This window comes from Betta splendens, chromosome 10, assembly GCF_900634795.4.
Source record: "Betta splendens chromosome 10, fBetSpl5.4, whole genome shotgun sequence".
In the NCBI taxonomy this organism is placed as follows: domain Eukaryota; kingdom Metazoa; phylum Chordata; class Actinopteri; order Anabantiformes; family Osphronemidae; genus Betta; species Betta splendens.
In genome coordinates this window covers 12,737,950-12,761,607 of record NC_040890.2, presented here as the reverse complement: position 1 = coordinate 12,761,607, position 23,658 = coordinate 12,737,950, and the positions used below count along the sequence as shown (strand labels likewise).

Sequence of the window (23,658 nt, the reverse complement as noted above, 5' to 3'; positions counted from 1 at the left end):
AATTAGCAGCTGTTTAAGTCCTGTGTGTTCGCTGCCTGTCACCCAGCGGCGGCGCCGCGTTCCTCAGCAGGACGGATGGAGCCGCGCTGCGCTGCCTCGGCTGCGTCCGTGCGACACCAGCAGTGACTGTTTAATTTTACATCATCACGGGGTCTTTTGTGAAGATTGCTGGGAAATTTGTCTCTTGTTAGAGAAGACTTACCAGAGTTGGAACACTCAGCACTTAACAGAGGCTTTAAATAGAAACCTTCTGTAATAGCTCGCCTCCGTTGACATTAGAAATTTAGATGTAGTATTCGGAGAAGGTTTTTACACTTTTCCATTTCCTCACCGTCCTCATTGTGGAGCTTTTTGTGGCTCGGCTGCTCGCTGTGACAGTTTGAAAAGTCCCCCGGTGTGCTGAGATACTTTTATTGTTGAATTAGGATAGCGGTTTTATGTTTACCAGCCGCTGCCAACCCACAGGAGATGCCGGCCTATTCTCTGTCTCTTACACTGAACTCTGCTGACAAGGGGGGATGCTAATAATTAATGACATTTTTGAAATCTCTTTCAAGATGCTCTAGGAAACCACACAAGAGGAGGAGGGAAAATAACACAAAATGGTTTGGAGCTTACAGCAGATACTGGAAAAAAATTGGGCCATAGAATCAAATGGGATTTTTTTTTTGCTCCCAGCCGAAAAAGCATTTTTGTGTTTCATCTAATGTCCCGGCTCATAATTAAAGAGACAAGAATGGATGTAGTGTTTCAAACTGTTAATGACATGAAATCAGTTTATGAGAATTTCAGTTGCTCGCAGAGGTGTCTTTGTCTTCTTAAGGCCACATTTTCTAGATTTTACTACAAAACAGTTCAGAAATAAGTCGTGTGGGTTTTTGGGAAAGTCTTAATTTCGCTGAGAATAATCCAGCGTTCAAAGTCGTTTGAATCCTCAAGGAAGTGGTGAAGTAGACGCTGGAGCGTGATGGAGCCTGGAGGACAGTGAGGAGATGAAACAGATGGAGAGGGAAGCGGGCGAGTGGGGCAACACTGATGGAGGGTGCGACTCGGTGGGTGCTGCAGCTCCAGCGAGTACATACAAACAGGCCAAGCTGTGGCCTCTGCTTTTAAGGGGAGAGCGCTCCATAATGGATTTAGCTGTACACTGTTTGCCAGCCACTCGATTGGATTTCAGAGCAGAGCAGGGCAGCTTCTATAGGGCAGCGATTCAATATGTGGAGGGAGAGAGCGGTTTATTTCTCTTCCTGCTTTATCTGCACTACGTATTCTCTCCTACTGCTGTAGCCGATACGTTTGTGCCCTTTAATGCCTGCTATAGTTTGTTATAAGCCCCCTTTTAAAACCAGCGTAGGCGCATGTATGCACATCTGTGTGTGTGTACGGCACTAGAGGAAACCTTTTACTTTGATGCATGGCCGTAAAATGTCAGTGGACAGGAACATTCCAGTCACCGGGGGGAAAATATTTAAGGGATTAGAAAAGTCGGCTCCTTGTACAGATATGTGCTAGACGTGCTGTATCCACGCGTCTGGTCCAGTTAGAAACTACACGAGACGTCACGTCATCATAATTAACAGTAAGCTGCGGTACAGCACACGCACGTCACGCATTATTCTGGGCCCAGAAACCAACACCTCTGTTTAATGGGATACGGTAGAAACGTCCCGGTTCATTTTTTACGTCACACGTTTCCAGCTATAGATAGAACAACGGCAAAATGTTTGAACAGTGTAACTGATGGCGACACATGATCAGTGTAACCGTCATCACCAGAAATAATTACAGATGTAATGAGTCCGCTTTATAATTTGATCCATACCAAATTATGTTGTGAATCATTGCACTAATGTGGCTGCTAATTATTCATGTAAATATCTCACGCTAGCTGTCAATTAGCCTTTCCTGCTTTACTGCTCTCAGTCATGATCCATTTCCTGCTCCTTTGATTTAAATGTCTAGTTTTATTATTATTCATATTCATTCAGATATATCCATATTTATTGTATTTTGTGTTTGTGGCCAGCTGTCATGAAGCCTAAGTACGGTCCACGAGTTAAAATCCAAAAATATTAATATATCAATTTATTCTAATTAATAATAAATAAGTATGTTTATAACTGTGTATATTTGTTCGTTGTTTTTTTCGTCCATGGCTCCGTCACAGCTTGGACCTCGTGTGTTTTGGTGTGAATTTTACAGGAAACACTAGATGGCACTATGGATATGTAATGCCCTGAAATCCTATTGCGTCTTTTTTCCTCCAGACAGACTCACAAACAAGATTCAGTTGTGTCATGTAAAGGGAATGACGATAATATTAATAAGCACAGGCACGTGTTTCTTAGGCGGACTCAGAATCTCCCCGTCTTCATGTCATATGTGTGTGTATGTCTGTCATTGCGTGTTAGTGTCCTCACTGCAGGTGTTCACAACATTGCATAAATTGTGTGTGTGTGTGTGTGTGTGTGTGTGTGTGTGTGTGTGTGTGTGTGTGTGTGTGTGTGTGTGTGTGTGTGTGTGTGTGTGTGTGTGTGTGTGTGTGTGTGTGTGTGTGTGTGTTTGCTTGCTCTCGATCCCTTTAAGCAGATTGTTTCTCGGCTCTGGCTCATAAACGTGCATTTGGTGTCATGCACTTAATCTGCTCGGCGTTTGGGATTAGTCTTTGTGTCCACAGAGAGGACGCTCCGTTTTCTCTCTGCTGCTCTCCTCTATTCTTTTGCATGTAAATCACACTCTTATTCTGTCTTCTGCCATTGCCTCTCTGTTCCGCTGTTTCCCTTTTATTCCCCTTTCTCTCCCTCGCTCGCTCTCTCTCCCTCTCTCCCATATGGTGCCCCAAGCAATTACCAATGCAATCTTCTAGACCCTGGCATGGTGCAAAAAATGGTGTCTGGCCAAATGTACTGAAAAATCTGATTGAGTTAATATTACAGGAAAAAAACAAATTATCACAGGGACTTTCATTGCATGGACCAGACATTGGAAGCCCCTGCAGCTGTCTGTCTAATATTCCTCTTTATTTTTACATTGTAGTAGTTTAATTAGTATGTGGCAACAACCAAAGCATGAGGAAGTAATGGAGGCCACGTCTGCTTTATGTGGATCTTGATGCTTCGGGACTCGTCAGAGCTGTCGGGTTTTGCCCTTCAGACCCAAAAAAACTAACAGATCAATCATGGAAGAAGCTGTATTAGGTTTTAATAAGCTCATTGTAATTACCGCCAATGTTTACGCATGCTAATTAGAGCACTTCATAGTCAAGAGAGTTGTCTGGCAGTGTGTGTGTAGCCTGTTGTTGCTAAGAGAGCCCTAGACCCCGAGACACAACAGCGCGAGGACGGCGGCTCCAATCTCCACGGAGACCAGAGGAAAATTGATTATGTTTCAGTCAATCATGACCCACAACTCTGAGATCAGCGCCCGAGAAAGTTGTCGGTTGACTCGCTTATAAATTCTGCTACAGATGGCTGTTAGAAGTGCGCTTGAGGCGGCTGCACTCTTCAAGGTGTCTTGGAGTGAAGTTGCCAGCCCAGCGATATTTTAAAGATGAGAGTGTTGGGAGGAGGAGAGAAACTATGACACGGCACTTTCCCCACGTCTAACAAGGAATGAAATGCATCTAAGGAAAGGCTGAAGGATATATGAAGAACACGTTAATAAAAGCATAAAACAGAGTAAAGTGTTTTTGTCTAGATTCATAATGGAAGCTATTATTTCTATTGACCACTGTAAGCAAAGACCTAGTTAGCCCGGTGGGGTCCGCTGAAGGAGCCTCCATTACAGCAGCTCAATCATCCCTCCATTACTCACCGGAGGAACGCTTTCACACACATCTCGCCAAGTTGAAGTGAGCCGCCGTGCGCAGAGGCGCCTGCTGAGGCTCCGCGAGGAACACATTAGTATTAATGGGGAGCGGTTTCAGCGGCGCTAGTTGGTGACACCGGCGCATTAGCATTAACAGCTCGCTGCGGGTAATAAATGACAGCGTGGCTTCTGTTGCATTCAGGAGCCGACACACAACTTAGAGTTCAGCTTCTAGCATTAAAGTCATGGTTGACACGTGGTTGGTATTCAGTTTTAATCAGACAGGACAGCAGCGGAGGAGCGGTGTGTTCATTTCCTGTTCTGCGTGGCCTGGACGGTCGAGGGACACGTTCCGTTACGCTTCCTGCGCTCGCCTTTACAAACCCCTCATGGAGCTACGTGTGCCCTTTCACAAGCTCCCTTTGATAATGGCTGTGGGATCTCCAGCGCAGGGCGTTTGGCCGCGGCTCCGTGGCTGAAGGACAGTCCGTTTATTCACGTCCGCTCCCAGAGCGAGCGAGCGGCGCAGCCCGGCTCTCCGGCGCTCCCCGGGTCCCCCGGCGCTCCCTCGGAGGAGAGGAACAAAGGGCGTGTTCTGCCACCGGAGAGGAAGCGTGCATGTGTGCGAGCGAGAGTGTCACATGGAGAGGATGTCTGCGTGGGCGTTGGGTTCAAAGGCCTGCGTGTCCATCAGTGCTGTGTGTGGCCGGGTGTCGTGTGCAGTCTGGGTCTGACGAGCCCGGACTCTGGGGGGAAAACCCACCACATATTTGCCCACTGTTCTCTGCACAAAGGGCCTGTTTCATGCTGCGCTCTTTAGACTATACACCAAAAAGCAGCTGGGTGGGTAATGGCTCTCATTGTGACGGCTTCGCCTCAGGCTTTTCATCCCTGCTTTGACTCATGGGAACCGGGTTTGACTTGTACGCGTCAGGCGTCTGGTTTCAGTCGTGTCGCGGTGTTAATTCCCACATTATGAACAGAGAACGCGCGTGCGAAGCCGCTGCAGGTCGTTGATGATAATTGTTGATTGTGGCATGTGCCAAAAGGCTGATTCCTCCCAGCTCAGTGCTGATGCACAGAAACTGTTGTCAACATCTCCCCATTCATTACTTCTTCATTAAAGCTTTTAAGAATGACACGTCGGACACACTCTGACTATTGAATGCGTTGCATTCACAGTCCAGGTGAGACGGCCTCCTGTGCGTAGGATCGGCCGCAGCCTTCCCAGGACCCCGTCACGTCTCCTTCCGCGTCCACGCCGCCCGGCCGCGCTCTTTTCATCCGGCGCGAGGCCCCGCGGCTCATTCCGACCCTTCACGGGTTGTGTGCCCGTGGATAAAGGGAGGAAATTACACTGCAACGAGCCTGGAAACGCGCACGGGCAGCAGCTCTCCACAAAGCCGGCCTGCTGCAATCTGCCGCCTGGCATTGTTAGGCGCCGCAGCGCCCCCTCTTTTGCATCGATCGCCCGTTTTTTCTTTTTGTTTTTTATCTCCCTTGTGCTGCTTTCGCATCGCTACCCTGGTTGAATCCAGACGCGTGCCACTTGTGCCTCTCTCTCTTTTGCTGGAGGTTGGAGGGAGCTGTTTGAATAGCTCTTATGTTCCAGATGAGCTGCAGAAAATGTTCACATCACTCGCTCTACCCCAGCGACAGACTCGACGGCAAGTTGGCTTGGATTTTTCAAGGACACGCAGAAACCACATTCATATTCATGCATGGTGATCAAATGTAAACGATTACCCATAGGATTATGGCGGCGGCAACGTTTCCTCTCGCTCCCGAGATTTTAGGCCCCCGTTTTTAGAACACTTTTATTCCTGGCAGTGCAAGACCGCAGCTTGAACATCAAAGTCAGAGCGACTGGGGTTTGGCTCATCGACGCAACAAGAGCTGATATGATTTCCGAGAATGTAGTTCATCTCCTCTAAGTCAGAAAATTGTTCTTGTGTAATTGTGGCTGCTGTTTGCTTTTAGCATTTAGAGCACATTTAATATGTACAATATAGGACATTATAGAAGCTGGAACACTAATTATATTAGCATGTAGACGCCAGTTAGAGTAACGTGTGTCTCACCGGTGGCGACGGCATTCAATGCACTGTTTTGGACCTTTGTAATGATTGATTCAACAGCGGAAGACAAGCAAATCATGCATGTTTTATCGATCGCCCTTTTGTTCAGGGAGCCTGTCTCGATCGCTCCCTCCTTCGTGACGACACCAGCCGCACTCTGCCTCGCTCTGTTCCAGCAGCGAATCAATGATGGCCCCCGTCTGATCAAAGCGCGGGATACATCCCTAAAACAACATCGGGCTGCGTATGAAATATTTAGGGGACGCGGCGGAAGACAGTGGAGCGAGAGCGCGAGCGAAATAGAAGCTGCAGGAAGCACTGCAGGGAGAGGAACCAGATTACTCCCACTCAGCAACCTTCTCCTCTTGGAGGTGTGTTTGATGTGGGCCTGGATGTTATCTTGAAATAGGTTTTCTTTCACCGTTTGCTACGCTCTACTTTTTTTCCTCCGGAGCATTTTCATCCTCTTACATTTACTCGTCATCTCTCACTAATGTTAGACATCTGTCCATCCCACAAGTCGTCCTGACCTGAACATGACTCTCGTGCTCCGTGCGTGTGTTGACGGCTCACTGATCCAAGTGTTCTCCCCCACGTTTCCGTTCCTTTTTTTTTTTTTTTTTTTTTTTTAGATATGATCCTGTGTCGTTTTAAAGCAGCACATGTGCATCAGACTTTCGATGAGAAACTCCTGATTTATTTTGTCGCGTAGCATCTGGTTTGCACTTCAAACAGGGAGACCATTAGATGTTCTTTACAAATAAGGATCTTATTAATAATGGAGCAGAACTGAGCCAGTGTTAGCTCGTTACATGGAGACTATGCTTTTATCTGCGATGAGACTGGGTTCACCAGAGCTGTCTGCTCTCATGTCACAATGAAAAATGTAATAAATAACATAAACTCAGCACTGTCTATTTTAAGGCTGCATGTGCCAATTACAGTTCTGAGCAAAACCTGATTTGTCAGGTGATGTAAGCGCATTCAAACTTTAACTTGGTGAATCCGACGTTTGGATACGCGCCGACGCGTTTCTCTTTTTGCAGAGGCCACATTATGTTGGAGTTTCCCAAAGCTAATTGCACTGTTGGAACCAGAATGTGCTTTAAGGCATGAGTCATGGCTGAAAATGGAGGCTGCTCAGTGTTTTGGTGTGAGCTGCTGTAAATAATAAAGACAAATATATACATAAATAACTAAATAAAATAATGGTGCATTCCAATATGACTGACAATATAAAATACCAGCATTTGCAGACCCAGGCCGACGTGTTTACTGCAGCAACAGCGTAAATGTATAACTGCATTGGGTGTAGCATGCGTCCCCTGAAATGAATCTCATTCGAGAAGCTCTTTTATAAACTCATTGCAAAGCTGATTAAAGGAAACGTGCTCGGCAATCACGACGCCCCAGCGAGCGTCTTAGCGGCGAGAGAGGAACAGCTGCTCGGCGCGGCGGCCATTGTTGCCTTTGTTCGGACGCGGCGCCGACATCGGAGGCACGCAAACGCTGTTTGTGCAGCCTGATTAGGCTTCGCTCTGCTCCGCGGAGCCGGCGTCCGATTCGAATGAGACCTGTCGTACGTGTCAGAGGCAGGGAGGCCGCGATGCAGGTGTAGTGTTGTGGAGAGAGGGATGCTTTCATGATTTTTTTAGGGTTTAGAAAACTCTCCAAGGTCACGCTGCTCTGAAGCTGAATAACAAGTGTGATTTTCCTCATCAGTATTGAACCAAGGGCTACACTGGGAATAACTCTCTACATATTGAGATCAAGGCTGTTATTACTTGTCACACTATTCATATTTCATGCTTGTTTTTCTCTCTACTGTCCATTAAATGAATACAAGCTTGCCGGCGCTGGGTTCTTAGTGTACAGTAGCAGGGGAGGGTTAATTCCCTTCTGCTGCGCCGAGGCTGGTTTTAGCCATGCTAACAGATTTGAAGCCTGACTTTGAGCCAAGTCTGTAAAGTTGGAGGCTCTTACTTAAAAGGCGAGGCCCGTCCTCCGAGTCCGGGCGCTGCAGAGACCCTTGAAGCTGATAATTAAAAGTGCATCCGACTGAGGGGGGGAAACGTCGGCGGTCATTAAGGTGAGAGGCTCGGTCTCATTGGACGATCTGCACGGGAGCCGAGACCCGGCCGGAGCTGGCAGCGCTTCACACAAACGCCTGGTTGTGAGCCACCAGTGCACATCACAGGCCGAGGTCATTAAACAGAGTGCCTCTCGGTCATTTCACAACTAATAATGTCATTTAGTGCAAGTGTGAACAGCAGCTCCGTGACTACGCATCGGTCGGCGCGTACTTTTAAGCTGACCCGTTGCTGCTGACCTCACTCTGGGAAGACGCTGGCGCCAAACGCGTGCGCTCTGTGGCGAGTGAGGTCATCGCAGGAAACCCAGCGAGGACGCGAGAGGTTCCCTGGTGACGCGCTGTGGCTGATAAAACGCCAGCATGCGCTCGCTGAGCTCATTCTGGAGGAGGAGGCGATCGACGCCCTTTCCCACGAAACGTTCCGTCTTTTCCCACAAAGTTCCCACCAAAACCGACCCCAGCTCCTGACGCGGAATCACCCAAAACGAAGATGCAGCAAATTGGTTTGTGGTGACAACAATCAGCAATTCGCCGGATATGAGCCATTTGTGGTTGTGAAAACGTAGAAAACAAGTCACCAGGTACTTATCTCCAGAGATATTGATAATGCTTTTGTAGCATCCAGTCTGTTCTGTGCTTTGGGCCCTTTGACAGTCAATTTACTCTTGATTCGTCCCCGCCCGGTGCCGAGAGCTCTGGTTCAGCAGCAACGTTTGCCCCACCAGGATAATTGAATGTAGTGAACTCGTCATCACTCTTGTCCTTTGTGTTTCATTTGAGCCAAACGGTGTCAGCTGTGTTCAAACCTCATTAGCGTGTGTACATTGCACTGCTGACATTTATCAGTGGGTGACGCTCCCTCTTGGGTTATTAATAGCTGATTCGCCGTGGCCCAGAAACGGGAGCCATTTTAATTTGATCCGGACAGAAGGAGGAATATTTGTCTGGTCCAAAGTAGGTTTGAACCCCTTCTGCCAAACACTGAGTTAAGTCAAAGCCACTGTTGGTCTGGACTGAGAGTGGGACGTGTGCGTTCTAGTGCGAATTCTCATTGAAGCAAAGTCTTTTACGTATCGCCTATAACATTTTACTTTCCGAGTTATTTTTATTCAGACTGGGATTCTCTCCCCTGATTGTGTCCCGCTCTCTGATTGCAGGAAGCGAACGGCGGGCTGATAGCATCGTCGTCTGTCAGCAGCGGTGGAGGAATAAAGCCCCAAGAGGAAGAGAGAGGCAACAGGAAGGCGAGGGAGAGGTGAGCGAGCGAGGAAGCCGCGTTGTTATTCCGTTCACAGGTCGATGACAGACCTGTTTCCACGTTACCCACAGGATCCTCCTGTGACACCAAAGGGCCCCGTTTGACATCAGCCGCCTGCGGGACGTACGAGTTCGCTGACCTCGGCGTGCGGCGCCGCGCCTGTTTCTATTCACAGACGCCAAACGTTCCACTCGCTAAATGTTTTCCTCTCGTGGAGGTTAAAAGTTAGCTCCCCCACCGATGTAATTAATCACCGTTGCCGGAGGCTGGAGCCGCGTGGGCCTCGGGGCGTGCGGGTGCATGGGCCGACTGGTCAGATTTACCAGGTTTCCTTGTTCACCTGTGGCCCTGAGCTGCAGGTCGCTGGAGGTGTAGTGGAGAATCAGCCCGTGCGCTCTGATGAGCTTGTATTTCCTGCCTCTTGAAGCTCACGCTGAACTTGTTTAGAACCACATGTGCCAAAAATACCATGGCAGGATTATAGATTTCATGTGGCTGGGGGACGCCTCGGAGTTTCCAGGGGAAGCTGAGACGATGCTGGTGGGTGTCGTGTCTGAACCGCGCTGTCTGTCCGTCTGCCACTGCCGCCGCCCAACCATAAATAAGTGGCAGAATGAATTTTGTCGATCAGTGACGCATCCTGACAGTAACTTCCCTATGATATAAATTACCATATAGATTGTAGAGTAGACCAATGTTATTTATTATTCATCCATTTTGTTCCATCCCATGTGAGAGTCTGGCTGGAAAGCCGTTAAAAAAACTAAATAGATGTTGTGTGGCTCTTCACAGACCCAGAGACAATATGTGAAACATGCATCTCTGCAGTAAATCTAAATTAAATTATGAACGATAGATTTTTTTGTACTGTACATAGATTCAAATGGATTTGGACTCAAATATTCATGTTCTCTCTCGTATGTGGAAATGTGCTTTTGCTATTCTGGCATTCAGGGAGCACAAACCTGTCCTCCACTGATGAGCCTGTTATGCTCTTGTCTGTTCTTAAGCATTCATTATGGACCAAAGCGCATTGATGTGCATCTGTGATTAGGAGACAATGATGGTGAACGACAGAACGAGGGGAGATTGGCAGCAAGTAGCCACTTTGTTCATAACGAGCCATGCTTATCTTAGCCCACCTCATAATAATTGGTTAATACACTAAATGAGACTAAATGGATGCTTTCAGAGTGATTTATAACAATAATTCATTGTTTAGTGTGCAGCAAACAGACCTAATTAGGAAACATTTATTGTCAGAAAAGCCTGAAACTGATTATTTTACGGTCACACGGACCATGAAATCATTACAAACGCATGAAATTTAAATTATGTTCGGTCACAATAATTTTTATATTTTTCCCAAACTGATTGTGATACATATACTTTTGAGTATCCAGATACCACACTTTGACGTGTGGAGGTATTTTCAGTAAAGCAGCTGAGAACAGTCTTGCAGTTGTGAGTGACTCACCTGAATCCGTCCTGGAACCAAACACTTGGTCACGTCTGTTTTCACCTGTTGTTGCTCACTGGCCAAAGAGTGAGGAGCACGTTCACAGCACACTGCCTGTCTGTGACGCTGCCTCCTGCTGGGAGTCGAACCCTCAACCCAAGGGCGTGCGTGTCCTCACCTCCAGCATGTCACCGTCTGTACAGTAGGCTAATATGCTGAAGGCCTTACCAGCGGCTTCTTTACCTCTAACAACGTGTGTGAGCATCATTTGTATGTTCAGCATGTGCGTCTGTCACGGACTATTACTAGTCATTTCTGCAATCCGCAGTCTAGTGTGAAATTATTGCCTGTTTCCACTCAAATATAGAGTTTCATGCTAATCTGCCTTGTTTCTCATTAACCCCCCTCCTCCTCCACTTTCTGCTCATTATCTGTCTCCTGCTTTCACCTCACTTCCACTTCCTCCATCCCCTTCCTGGTCCTTCCTGCGTGGTCCACAGTGATGCTGCTCACCGCTAACTAGGCTGAGCCCACAGGTAAGCCCCCCCCCCCCCCCATCCCCCTCTCCACGCTCTATTTTTAACTCTGTGCTGAATCCTTCTTCTAGACTCACCCTCTCTAACCCCATCTTGCATCTCTATGTTGTTCCTGCCAAGTCGCAGGAGACTGTAGACCTTATACCTATTCCTGCCTAAATACTTGTAAACCTCTTTGTTGCCATAGCAACTCTAGACGCTCTGTTTGTTGCGTCCCGGGTCCTTTGTCACATCTTGGAGTCGGACGACACCGGCGCATTAGATAAGTAGCTGAGCATCATGACACGATGAACACGACCACCATCATAATCAGAGCTAAGCTCTCAGTGGAAGCATAATGATTGAAGTTCCTCCACAGCCTCTTGTGTTTTCAGACCCCTCAACCTGTTTTTTTTTTCCTCCTGTCAAGAGTTTACAGCATGTAACATCCTTCAGGAGGCGAGTAGCACGCTCTCCTAGCTCTGGGACTGAGTGTGTGTGTGTGTGTGTGTGTGTGTGTGTGTGTGTGTGTGTGTGTGTGTGTGTGTGTGTGTGTGTGTGTGTGTGTGTGTGTGTGTGTGTGTGTGTGTGTGTAAGAAGCCGGCTGATTTTATTATAAACAGGAGGAGTGGGTGAGCAGTTTATTAATGTAAACAGTTGCTGGAGTTTTTTATGCTGCAGTGCTGCTTCAGACTAAAATGTTACCATCACCGTTGGATTTACTGTAGCGTTTACATGGGGAGTTTACAAACTGATGAAACACTGCATCCAACATACAGAGCCAGGTCATGGCAGCCGCAAACTATTGTTTTGTGTGTTCCCCAATGAGTGGATTATGTAATAAACCAACTGTAATGTTAGTTAAATCCTGCAGCATTGATTCTTTGTCATGTCATTCACAAGCTGCTGCTGCTTTGAAAAGCTCAGGAGACGACTACAGACAAAATCTATAACGCTTTGCGTCCCCTGATTCCACTGTTTTGTCTTTGATGTGCATTGATGGGCATTTGCATTTAAAATGCACTTTGTCAAGGTTGCCTTTGATTCAAAGTGGAGGAGGGACAGGAAAGGAAAACCGTCTAAAAAAGGCGACACTGATGTTCATTTAACTCTATTGGCAGCTATCCGCTGTAATAGCGGCCGCTCGAGAGCAGATTACGCCATAAATATCTGCCGACTTAAAAGAAGAATTTGATTTTCTGCCGTGTTACGCGGACGATTGCGAGGGCTGACCATGCCTGAGGTAAATATCATTTTGTCAGCCTTAACCACACGGTCTGACGCGGTAATAATCCTTGTCTGTGTTCCTAGACGTGGCATTTAGGATGAAGGACAGTGCGGCCCTGCAGCTTTCCTCTGTGATTCCTCTCCAAGCAGAACTTACACAGGTAGACAGCTGTGGGAGAATCCATTTGTCAGACCGGCGGGCCGTCACGGCTATAGACAGACGCTGTCAATGGGAGGCTTTGGAGTTATTACGTGCTTCACTTAAAGACTTGAGCTGTTTTAGGGAAAAGGATTTCACACTAATGCATAAGCAATCACCCCCCTTTACACACACACACACACACACACACACACACACACACACACACACACACACACTGTACACGTTAACGCCCACTTTCTTCCCGCCTGTCTCCCATCGAGGAGCCACACTCTGATGCAGTGGGCCGAGCAGCGGCGTGCTGAGATAATGAAGACGGGAGCGCTGACAAGGTTGAGATGTTTCGTGCAGAACTGGCTGAAAGCTTTCAGCGAACACCAGTCATTTCAATGCACCGTTGTACATTAGCGCAGTGTTTACTGCACAGCACAGACTGTACCGTGGCCGCAAAATGCCACTAGAATATCAGCGTGAGCATTAGTTTGTGTCGCTGTGTCTCTGTCTGATTTCCTTTCCTCTCCTGTCTCTTTCCCTCTCATCTTCATTTCCTCCCTGGTTTTGGAGCTTGGCCAAAGCATCAATGGATGAATAATGCTAGAGAGGTGGGTTTGCCCCTTTTCTCTTTCACGCTCATTACATTTCACATCCTCCCGTCTCCCCCTGCCGTCTGACAACCGAGGCACCCTGCAGGCTGTCTTGGCCGCGTACAGCACTGGATGAAAGGTGTGCAGCCTGAGCTCCCTTTTTAAAGATGCCTTCTGCTCCATCCCTGCTCTGTGGCCACGCCGCTGTCCCTGCCAGGCAGACTGGGGAAAAAAGGAGGTCAGCGGATGAAGAGGGAGCGTTAGGGACAGGGGGAAGGAAAGGGCTCTGTAGATGAGCAGGTGAGTGCGGCCGCCTCCAGTCTGGAGCTGCTACTGCATGTCCGTCAATCTGCAGGCTGCCACGGGACATGACGGCACTTTTCAAAGCGCTCCTGACACGTTCTCATCATCTGAGGCACGGCTGCAGCTGCAGACGTGGCATCAAGTGCCTGTCGCAGACCCTGTTGATCATTGTCCCTCAGGACGAGAACCGAATGTCTTGTTTAGCCACAGTGAGCAATCAAGGCAGGACGGAGGCCCTCACACGTCTGGTCCGCATTTGGTCCTGTGATGTGCGCGCTCGGTCCGTTTCCAACGGAACCTGGGGATCAAAGGACAGAACAAGGTGCTGCAAGAGGTTTGATCTGTCTTAATCATTCAGTTCACCTAGTTTTGGCGTAAATGCTGCATTCCTCCCTTTGAAACGGCTCAATCAGACGTGCTGAGAGCCCGGCTAAACAGGAAAACGTCTGGTCGGTGCTCCACTGTGTGGCAGAGCTCCCAAGGTACCATTTCATTCCAATCAAGACCCGGCTTCCAGACTGTTTCACAATTTGTTCTGTGCCTAATCAAATCCAGCGTCCTGCCAGCAGGTCCAGGCTGATTTCCGTCAGCTTTGGTCAGAAGGCGTACTGCTCTGGCAGCAGTTAAAAAATTCCAGCATAAGATATATATTGCATTCGCTGTCGGAATGCAAATGATTTGCTTCTTTAAAGTGGCCATCCTTGAAAACATAATTCTGTGTGATTGGAGAGAGGGCACGCTGTGTGGTATACCTACATAAATTTCATCTGAGGACAAGCTGGATAATGCACTGTAGGCCCGAGTGGGGAGATTTAGCCTCTGGATGTTGTAGTGACAGAGCGGAGGCAGCGCGGCAGTAAAACAACTGACAGTTGGTCATTACGAAAGGCGCAGGTGGGCCAGAAATCATTCACGCCGGGACCAGGCTGCACTCTGACAGATGCCTGACGTTGGCTTGATGAAGAGCTCGGCTGTTCCCCCTGAGTAAAAAGGAGGAGGAGGAGGAGGATGAAAGGGGAGGAAGGAGGCGAGGAATTAGGGCGAGTCGAAGGATGAGCAAGAGGCTGCGGAGGAGGAGGTGTGAAGACAATAATGAAGCTCTGGGGGATTGAGTAGCGTACAAAAACATGCAAATAGTCCAAAACACAAGCAAATTATTGGAACTTTGTCACCGGTTCCACGTATGCTCAGGGTTCATGAAAACTGCTGCACCGAGGTGGTCGGCATCAAGACAGCAGGCGAAGAATGTATAATGAAGGCGAAGCTTCTTTTTTTTGCCAACTGTCATTTAATGTGACTACAGTTAGTGGAACGGCGCTTTAACAACGCCAGCCTGACTCCCTGTTTTGACAACACCTTTATAGGCTATTTCATGGTTTCTGATCTAACAGTATGAGAAAGCGCCTCAAGTGTGAAATGCTGCAGCGCTTTTGGCCCACACTCAAAACCTGGGAGCGCTTGATTACCCATTTGACCATTTTATAGTCATTTAAAAAGTATATACATGCATCGTCTGCATACAGCATGTGTCGTCTGCTTGTAAAGGATTCATTTCAATCATCCTAAAAATAAGTAAGTAAGAAACAAGATGAGTTTCAGGCATTTGTTTTGTTCTAGCGCTTTGTCTGCTTTTATTGTGAAACGAAGGGTCAGCAAAGTGAACGCACACCTCAGTCCTCTTGTCATTCATGGGGCGCGTGCAGGTCCAGGTAGGCGCTAATATCCTGTTGCAGATCCAGAATCTTTGTAATACACACCACGCATCTGCCTGGCCGTGGAGCTCCATTCTTCTCCCCGGTGCAACAAAGCGGAATCTCAGCCAGCGACGGGAACGGGAGGGGGAAGGATTGTCACAGCGCGCGGCGGCCCTGTGTCTGAGCGATAAACGCGTGGAACGGCAGCTATCCTCAGCAGCCGTGTCTGACTAGAGACTGCACGATAAGGCTCCACTGCACGGGAGGAGCCGCGGCGCCGACGGCTTCCCCTGAGCTGCTCAGTCACTGCGCTAACGCGGCCTAAGCTCATGTCACAATGTAGGTGCAGTGAAAAGCCCACTGCAGTCGCACACAGTGGGAGGTTCCTGCATCACGTTTCAGACTGATACGTCCTCTTCTTGTTTGATTCAGCTGGAGCGTCCTGTATCTTCCAGGTCCTCTACCTCCTCTTTCATCTCCCGCTTTAATCAAGCATCTGATCGCAGGCCCGTGGAGGATGAGGGATAATGAGATTAGGCCTGTACATGTTTACACATTCTGATTTACACTGAGCTCTCCCTGTCTTTTTCTGTCTGACCCATATTTCGCCGCATCCCTCCTCCGTGTATTTGCTTTTTATGGCTCCAGTCTCGGGCTCGCTTCCCTCCCGCTGGCTGCCTCGTTCTGCAGCAGGAGCCTGCGTGCACGTCTCTTTTAGGTAATCAGTAGCGTTATCCACTCCACACCAGCGAGGTTCCATTTCCAACACTGCGGTGTCAGATCTAATTACGTCCGTTTAAGTGATGCTCTTATGTGTAATGTGTCGTTCTCGCTGTTTTGCATGGGCTTCTGTTCTCATTGGTTTGCTTATAAACCTTCATTTGAAATGTGTGTGTGTTTAACTCACACAGCAGGACGGGGGGCTGCAGCTCCAACATACTGTACAGGATCTCAGATTAAAGCACCCAACCCATGTGGGGAATAAGTGGATCTTTGTCAGAAGGCAAATAACATCACAGGTAACTGATCCACTGTAACAGTGATGTGACTGAGCCACTCCCGAGTTCCCAGAGAGGTGAGATACTCCCTTTACATAATTGACCATATCTGCTTAATTGACCACTACTAAGCTCCACTCTATCTACTTCTACTGCATTTACATCTACAGCCTCCATAACTTGCAGGTTGTGCAAGTTAAAGTCATACTGTGTTGATACAGGCTACTTCTTTATACAGTCCATCTTTCTTCACACTACTTTAGTAAGTTTTAAAACCACATCTGCAATTCATTTGGCAGTAGTCCATCAGCTAATAATAATGGCTTTGTTGACACACGTCAGCACTGGGATAAGGTGGGACCCACCCTAATCTCCTGCGTGCGTCCCAGCCTGCACACAAGCCATACGTCCTGGGGCTCTGCTGCTGTGGCTCTGATCCACCGGTGCTGTGGTTAAATCCAAGCTCAACCTGTTGCTCCGTCACGTGAAAAAAAAAAAAAATCTCCGCTGATCCTACAGCTTGTGACAGCTGACAGCGAGCCGCGTCCCCGTGCCAGGCGGCGCTCGGGCGGAAAACACGAAGGTGACGGTCCAGGAGCTGGATCTGACTCCAGATCAGTTCAGAGCTCTCAAACGCTCTCGTGAATGTGAAGTGGTGACGGTGTCGTCTGGAGGCTTCCAGACGCCTGTGGTCGCGGCGTCTGTCTGTTGCTTTTTAATTTCTTCAAGCGTATCTGCTGAGACGCAAGACAAACGCGCCAGTGACATATTTAGCGTGTTTCAATGGGTTCCTCTGACAATTCACACGCTGACTGTGGTTCAAGCTCGCTTGTCATCCACAGACTGGTTGAGCGTGTTTGTGGCTAGATAACCAAAGTTATTATGACAAATTATCTGAGCTGTAAATGCTCTGTTGTGCTGCGAAGGTCAAATGCAGTTACAGTGATCAGTGACGACGTTTGACAAGAGTTTCCATTTCATTAAAGGCCTTGTTTATTACTGTATAGTATGAGGTACAGACTCGTGCAGCCTGATAATCGTATGAATGTGTGATTTCATGTAAAGTCCACGTTTTACTGCTCCTTGTTTTGTCGCTTGTCTCTCTCCGTCTCTTTGGACGCAAACAAACCCCAGTAATTGTCACCGCCGGGTCTTGGCTCCGTGTCGGTGGACGGGCTCCGCTCGGCTCCAGCCTGTCTTGGTGCGGAGCCAGAGGGTGAAGAAGGCGAATGTGACTGTGATAAGAGCGCATTCCTCCTGCGGCGCGCAGGCGGATACGCACGCGGAGCCGCCGCCGTCCGCTGTCGTCCCGTCACGCGGGGGTCACGGCGTCGCCCCTTCGCCTCACAATCACAGGCCACTATAAATCAGACCCTGACGCCGGCGCGGCGCTGCCCTGACCCGTGCACTGTCTCAACATGAGCAGAACTGTGGGGTCTCACGTCCCTTTATTGCCTGTGTCCCACTGGGTCCTGCAGTGATTCATGCTGTGAGACCCAAACACACAGGCTTCAGTCATATAAAGGTCACAATGCTAACATTTAGCACGCCACAGCCTTTAATTGGAAGGACTGTTATAAAAATAACTGATTATAAACTATAGAGTTGTGAACGCAGGAATAACAGCATGAGCTCTGAGCGGGTGAGACTAATAGAAAGCAGTGGGAGCGACTGCGCTCGCAGCAACATGTCTGTTAATTCCCTGAGTGTTTTATCGATTCATTCTTAGAGGTTGTGCTGGAAAATGGAGCTCCCACAGGACGGCACCTCTCACCGTTTCCTGCGTCTGTCTGAGCCGCTATTGTTCTGCACCATGTTCATCTCCCAGCTATCTCGCTAAGCTAACAACGGCCGCCCGTAATCACATAAATAATGATTGCAGCTCAGTAACACTGGGGGAAATAAAGCGATGGCGGCTCCTGAGTATTTATTAGCTCATTGGACACGCGCGTGGAGGTTAACGATGCTAAACACTGACCTCGTCTGACCTGCTCCGCGTCCGGGTGTTCCGCAGGGACCAGAGTCGGGGGGTTTTGGGTTCCTGCAGGCGTTTTCCCCCAATCACTCCTCCGGCTGCCGCACATAGACAGACCGTACTGTACAATAGGTCCCCGATGAGCCGTGTGCCGACAGGTGGGAGAGGAAAGAGGAAAAGAGGAGCTGATGCGTTTCCTCTGGACACGCGCTTTGGTGGAGGCTCATATTGTCACACTGGCATTGTGAAGTACCGGTGCTGATGGGGATATGATATGCAGTCTGCCCCGCGCCGGGGCCGCGCTGGCACAACAGAGAGGCCAAGTCTCCGGTGGTCAGCGTGTTTGCTGCGTGGCCTCATTCTGTCACGGCCCTGTGGTCTTTCTACAGTATTCTTCACACTGCGCTGTGTTTGCTGAGGCACATCTGTCCATTTAAGCGCGCGATGCTACTGTAAATGTTAATATGATGTCAGAGATGGGCCAAACTGAAGTTTTTATTTGAGGATATCCTTCAGGTAGTCCGACTCTTCATTAAAGCATCAGTCTCTGACTCTGGGGAGGACGGAGGCATGGATTCAAAGCCTGTGGTTCAATGCTGAGATGCACGTGAGCCTCCATCCTCCGGCGGTGGTCAAATGAGCAGTTGAAGTCTAATAAGTGGATTTATTCTTTTTATCATCTGTGTGCTTGCGTGAAATCAAGATCGGGCCAGGAAAAATGTCAGTGCGACTCCTGACCAATCGCAGCGCCGCACATTTATTAGCGCCGTCCAGTCCACATATGGCTGAGTTCACTGAGTCCTGGGCTCAGGCGCCGGCGCCGGCTTCAGACGGGCCCTGCTGCCAGTCCCACGGCCACGCGGTCGGTCAGGACGCGTGAGTGAAGGCAGCGCCCGAGGGCTGGATCCAGGCTACGTCTGCGCAGGCAGAGGAATGTTAAACTCCTCCGGCAGATCAGCGGAGCGATCTGTGGGCCGGGTGAAGGCACACCTGCTTCAGGCCGCGCCTCGTCCCACTGTTTACCCTCGGCCCATTCCTTCCACGCACTCGGCCGATTGACGCAATCGTGATCACTCGCACGCGTGCTTGTCATTTTTCAGTGTTTTGCTGGAGCACCTGGCTCTCGTGCAGCCAATGGGAGCACTGGGACGAATGGTATTGAAATAACATTCTATGATATAGGGCTGAGAGCAGCCCACGTGTACGAGTCGCCCACACATTCAGTGTTATATCACTTTTAACATCCAATTTGCAGCCTTTGTGTCTTTATGTTCGAACACGATATTAAGTCGCTGTTTTACGTGATGGCAGTAGGATTTTATTACCAAGGGTTGCGTCATGTTCCAAAATAGGAAAATGAAGAGCGGCCGTGGACATAAATGGATTCATTATCCGCGCTGCAAAACTGGGGTTAATGTGAATGAAGCCGCCTGTGACCTATCGAGTGCGTGCGTGACGAACGAAGTTCATCCAGTGTAGCTGCTGTGACCCAGTTTGCCCTCAGATCTCCGTCGGATTATCCGATGCACCGCGTGAGTTGGTCTGACGCGTCGTCCGCCGCCAACGTAAACATTGCGAGAGCGTCTCCGTTCGCGCCCGGCTCCGTTGAGCTTTACGCGCAGGAGCCGGTTCGCCTCACGCGCCGTGCGGTAGGAGGAGCCGCTTTGCTGTCATTGTCTGCTCTCTCTCTCTCTCTCTCTCCCATCGAGCTCGCCGCTCCTCCGTCCCCCTCTCATTTCCTAAAGTTGAATGTTCCGCGTTGCCTCGGAGCCGTCGCCAGCGGAGCGGTGCCGCTCTCCGACCGACCGAACGCGTCAGGCTGCCGCGTGCTTTTTCTCTTTTGCGCCGCGCCGTCTGGACCCACTCGGGCAGGAAGGAGTCCCGGCTCGGTTGTTGGACCTCTCGCTGCCCTCCCGTGTTTCTCTCAACTTCGTTTCTGGCTACTTTTCACGATGACTGAAGAAAAGAGCGTTCGGCACGTAAAGCTGGTAGGTGTCTGAACCCCCCCCCCCCCCCCGCCTGTCTGTGCGGAGCGGCGCCCGGACGCGCCGCCGCCGGGAGAAGCCGTCGGTCTCCGCCGCGCGTATGGGATCGTCCCGACGCTTTGTGCCGTAGGCTTTTCCCAGAATGGACCCGGGTCGAACGCACCCGAACACGTCTGAGGCGGGCTGCTGGTAACGAGCCCGAACTTAGACATTTGGTGCGTCACGGACGGGCTTCGCCTGTGCGTTAGGACGTTCATGGACAGATCCCTGTCGCTGCTCACCTGGCTTTTTGTAGATGTACTCGAGTGGAAGTGAAGCTTGATATTATTTTATTATTCCCTGTCAATAACAGTGAAATACAACTCGCGTGAGACCGCTGGATGGCAACGGACCGTAGTTTGGGCATCCCTGCTGCGCACAGAGTCGCAGACCGTTGTTTTAGAGTGATGGGACATTCAGACTTGCGTTGTTTATGTGGATGATCATTAACACGTATGACCCTGTCCTCCTCTACAGGGTTAGGTTGGTAGCTCAACGCTTCCTGTGCCTTTGCTTATTCATCGTTTATTGCAGGAAGTAGGCACAAACAGCAGTGTGCTGTGTTTACTGTAGCTGCTATTAGGAGTCCAGTCCTTTTAGGCTCCACAGCATCTGCAGCAGCACGCTGAATTAAAATCACATGCAAATCTGCCACTGAGTGATGCCGAAGTACGCCTCAGAATTAATACCCTGTCAAATTATGTTGAAGCGCGTGAAGTTGTCCGGCGCGCGCGAGTGTCACCGCTCATCATTCAGCCCGAGCGTCCAACTGATCCGAGGTCTGACCTCGAGTGCGAGCGCGCGGCTGCTTTACGTTCGGCGCCGCCGTCTCGCCGTCAGGTGAAGCCGAGGCCGCACGCGCGTCCTGTACTGTAAGCGCTCTGTAGTAGTAGATTTCCCGGAGCTGCCGTGTCTCATACTATTACCCAGCATGGCTCATCAGGCCAATTACACACCAGCACACTCATGTGTGCTTCCATCTCAAGCAGACGAGAGCAGACTCAGTGCTCCAGGCGGCCACTTATACCTTCAGAATCCATACATGCTGCTTCCTGACTGCCCAAGGTCTCTCTCTCTCTCTCTCTCTCTCTCTCCCCCTCATCCTCCTTCCTTCCTGATCTTCCTCCCTTCCCAGTAAATACCCCCCCCCCCCCCCCCCCCCCCCCCCCCCCTCTCGCTCTCTCTCTCTCGCTCTCTCATCCACTCATCACTCGTGTGTTCCATCCAACTCCACCCCACAGCGGCTCTCCACCTGTTTGCCGGGCACTCGCGTCCCATCACTTTCTACGGCACGAGAGAAAACAGAAGCTCATCAGCGACGCGCGGGGTCAGGTCACAACTCAGAGACCTCGTTCATGGCAGTTTGAATAGAATCATCAAGTCAGTGGCCAGCAGAAGTGTTGGACATGGAAAATGTGCACTGGAAAAATACAGTTGATTATATATTTGTGCAGTAAGTGCTTCAGCTGAGGAGGGAGTTAATAATACAGCACTAAGTGGAAGAAAGCAGCAGCCACGCAGCTGATTTCATATCACCTTTACTTCCCCCATGTCTGATTATCTAAAACATACATCTGATTGACCTCTGGCTGTTTTTTCATTAAGTGACGAGTGGCATTTAGCTGATTTATCAAGACGTCTGCAGGCGCTCACTGCTTCATACATTCTGCTGCAATCCTCACCTGTGTTACAGTCTCCAGAAGTCCTTGAAGAATTTAAAATACATCCCAGAGTTCAGCCGCTTAGGAATAAGCTCAGTTAGGCAGAGAACTTTCCTATCCTCCATTCAGAGGTGACATAAGTCATACATTTAATTCAAAGTGGCACCGAGCAAATGGAAAAACTTAAAGACAGACGACCTGAAGTTGGCTCGGCTCCTGTTGGCACAGAACCAGCCAGCGCTACAGTGCATGGAGAACGTGCACGTGTGCTGGTGGCTGGCTTCATGACTCAGCACCTCCTCAGCTCCTCGTCCCTCCGTTCGTCAGTGTTTCCACAACACGAGCGGGCTGCTAATTCCCCGGCTAACACGGCTAACGCAGCAAGCATTCATTTACAGTCTGTGAAAGAGATCAGAACCTGTGAGAGGAACGAGCGAGGAGCAGTGTGAGGACGAGGATGAGGATGAGGATGGATGCGCGGTGTGACACATGGCCTCCTGCCTTTGTCTGCGCACGCCTTTGATCTTCCCCTTTCACCGTGTGCGGGTTCCTGCGCGTGCGTCGGCACCGGCTGCGAGGCTGCGGGCTGTGCCTTTAAAGCCCAGCGACCGGTCGCACCCAGGTGGTCAACCGGTTCACAGCAGTTTCCAGTAGGAAGCCAAGCACGGGCAGAATGGAGGAAAAACACATGTTTTGTGGTCAGAGAGCCCGGACCCGCGTGTTCTGCATGTCTTTGGATTAGCGTTTATAGCTGCTCACATATTCAACTTACAGTGTGTTTAAGGTTCAGTTTGTTCCAGTCAGGGAAGGATCAGTAGACTTTGATTTGTTAAATGCACCAGAGACCACGATGGCTGCAGTTCATTTTTAAGCTTCCAGACTAATATCTCGCAGCGAAGCTCGCAATATTTTGTCTTCTCTGAGGAAACAAACGGCAAACAATTTCTTCCTGTACCGGCCTTTTCTTTCCATCCAACCCTCTCATCTCGTAGAAGTGCAAATCTTTTAACTTGGCATCAGTAAAGATCAGGGATGGGCTCTGATATCGGATCCCCTTTCACATTTCTTTCCAAACTGGTAAAATACCTGGACCATTAAGCTTCATAGTCATTTTATTCAGCAGCTCCTCATTGAATCTTTCACTCCCATCCTCTCATTAGCTCAGTTCTTGCTTCTCTCTGACTCAGGCCTGGGTGCCATAATACTTATACTGTACTGTGTATACACTACATGCCGAGCTGGCCTTAAATATGTGGCTTCTGCTGCTGCAGCACAACTAGATGAATTCACGTGAGTAAAGAGGATGTAGACCTGGAGTCATCCCAAAGTGTGGAAGCATATAAACATAGTAAATAAATAATCCCATGGAAAATACAGGCAACAAATTACAGGCTTTCATCCACAGACCTGTCACGGAATCAGGCCTGGTTACACATGTACTTCATTAAATGGCTGTGTAGTCTGAGGGTAAAGGCTCAATGTCCAGACAAGTGGAATCACTTCAGGAGCCATCGGTTTGCACTGGGTCACAGTCTTCTGCTGTAGCTTAAGTCTATTGACTTTAAAATTGTGCCCCTTTAAATCTTATCACCTCCTTTTTAAAACGGCGTAGCTGCATGTTGATACGGCTTCGGAGACGCGTCCTGCTCCGTTTGAGCTTGCACTGAATAAATGTACTCGGAGGCCTCAGAGTATTTGTACAAATTAGCTTTGATCACGGTCTTTGTCTGTCACGCCGCTCCGACTCTACAAAGAACTGCAAGCGTTCAGGTCCACGTCCCATAAATCTTGCAGACAGCGAGCGGGAGAGCGGTTCCTCCCCC

At 49.3% G+C, this 23,658-nt stretch overlaps 1 protein-coding gene across 4 annotated transcripts in view; it reads left to right on the top strand.

Annotated features, from left to right (window-relative positions):
- The window catches only part of mid2 (midline 2), a 79,066-nt gene that overhangs the window by 5,693 nt on the left and 49,715 nt on the right, over positions 1 to 23,658 (top strand). For 2 of the 4 annotated variants that reach the window (XM_029165314.3, XM_055512481.1), the window contains exon 2: positions 9,135 to 9,232. The exons of 1 other annotated variant lie outside the window; for it this stretch is intronic. The gene's annotated coding sequence lies outside the window, so the exon portion shown is untranslated. Of the gene's footprint in view, positions 1 to 9,134; positions 9,233 to 19,838; positions 20,139 to 23,658 lie in introns of those variants that run through there. One more of the 4 variants, XM_029165313.3, reaches the window with a different exon arrangement.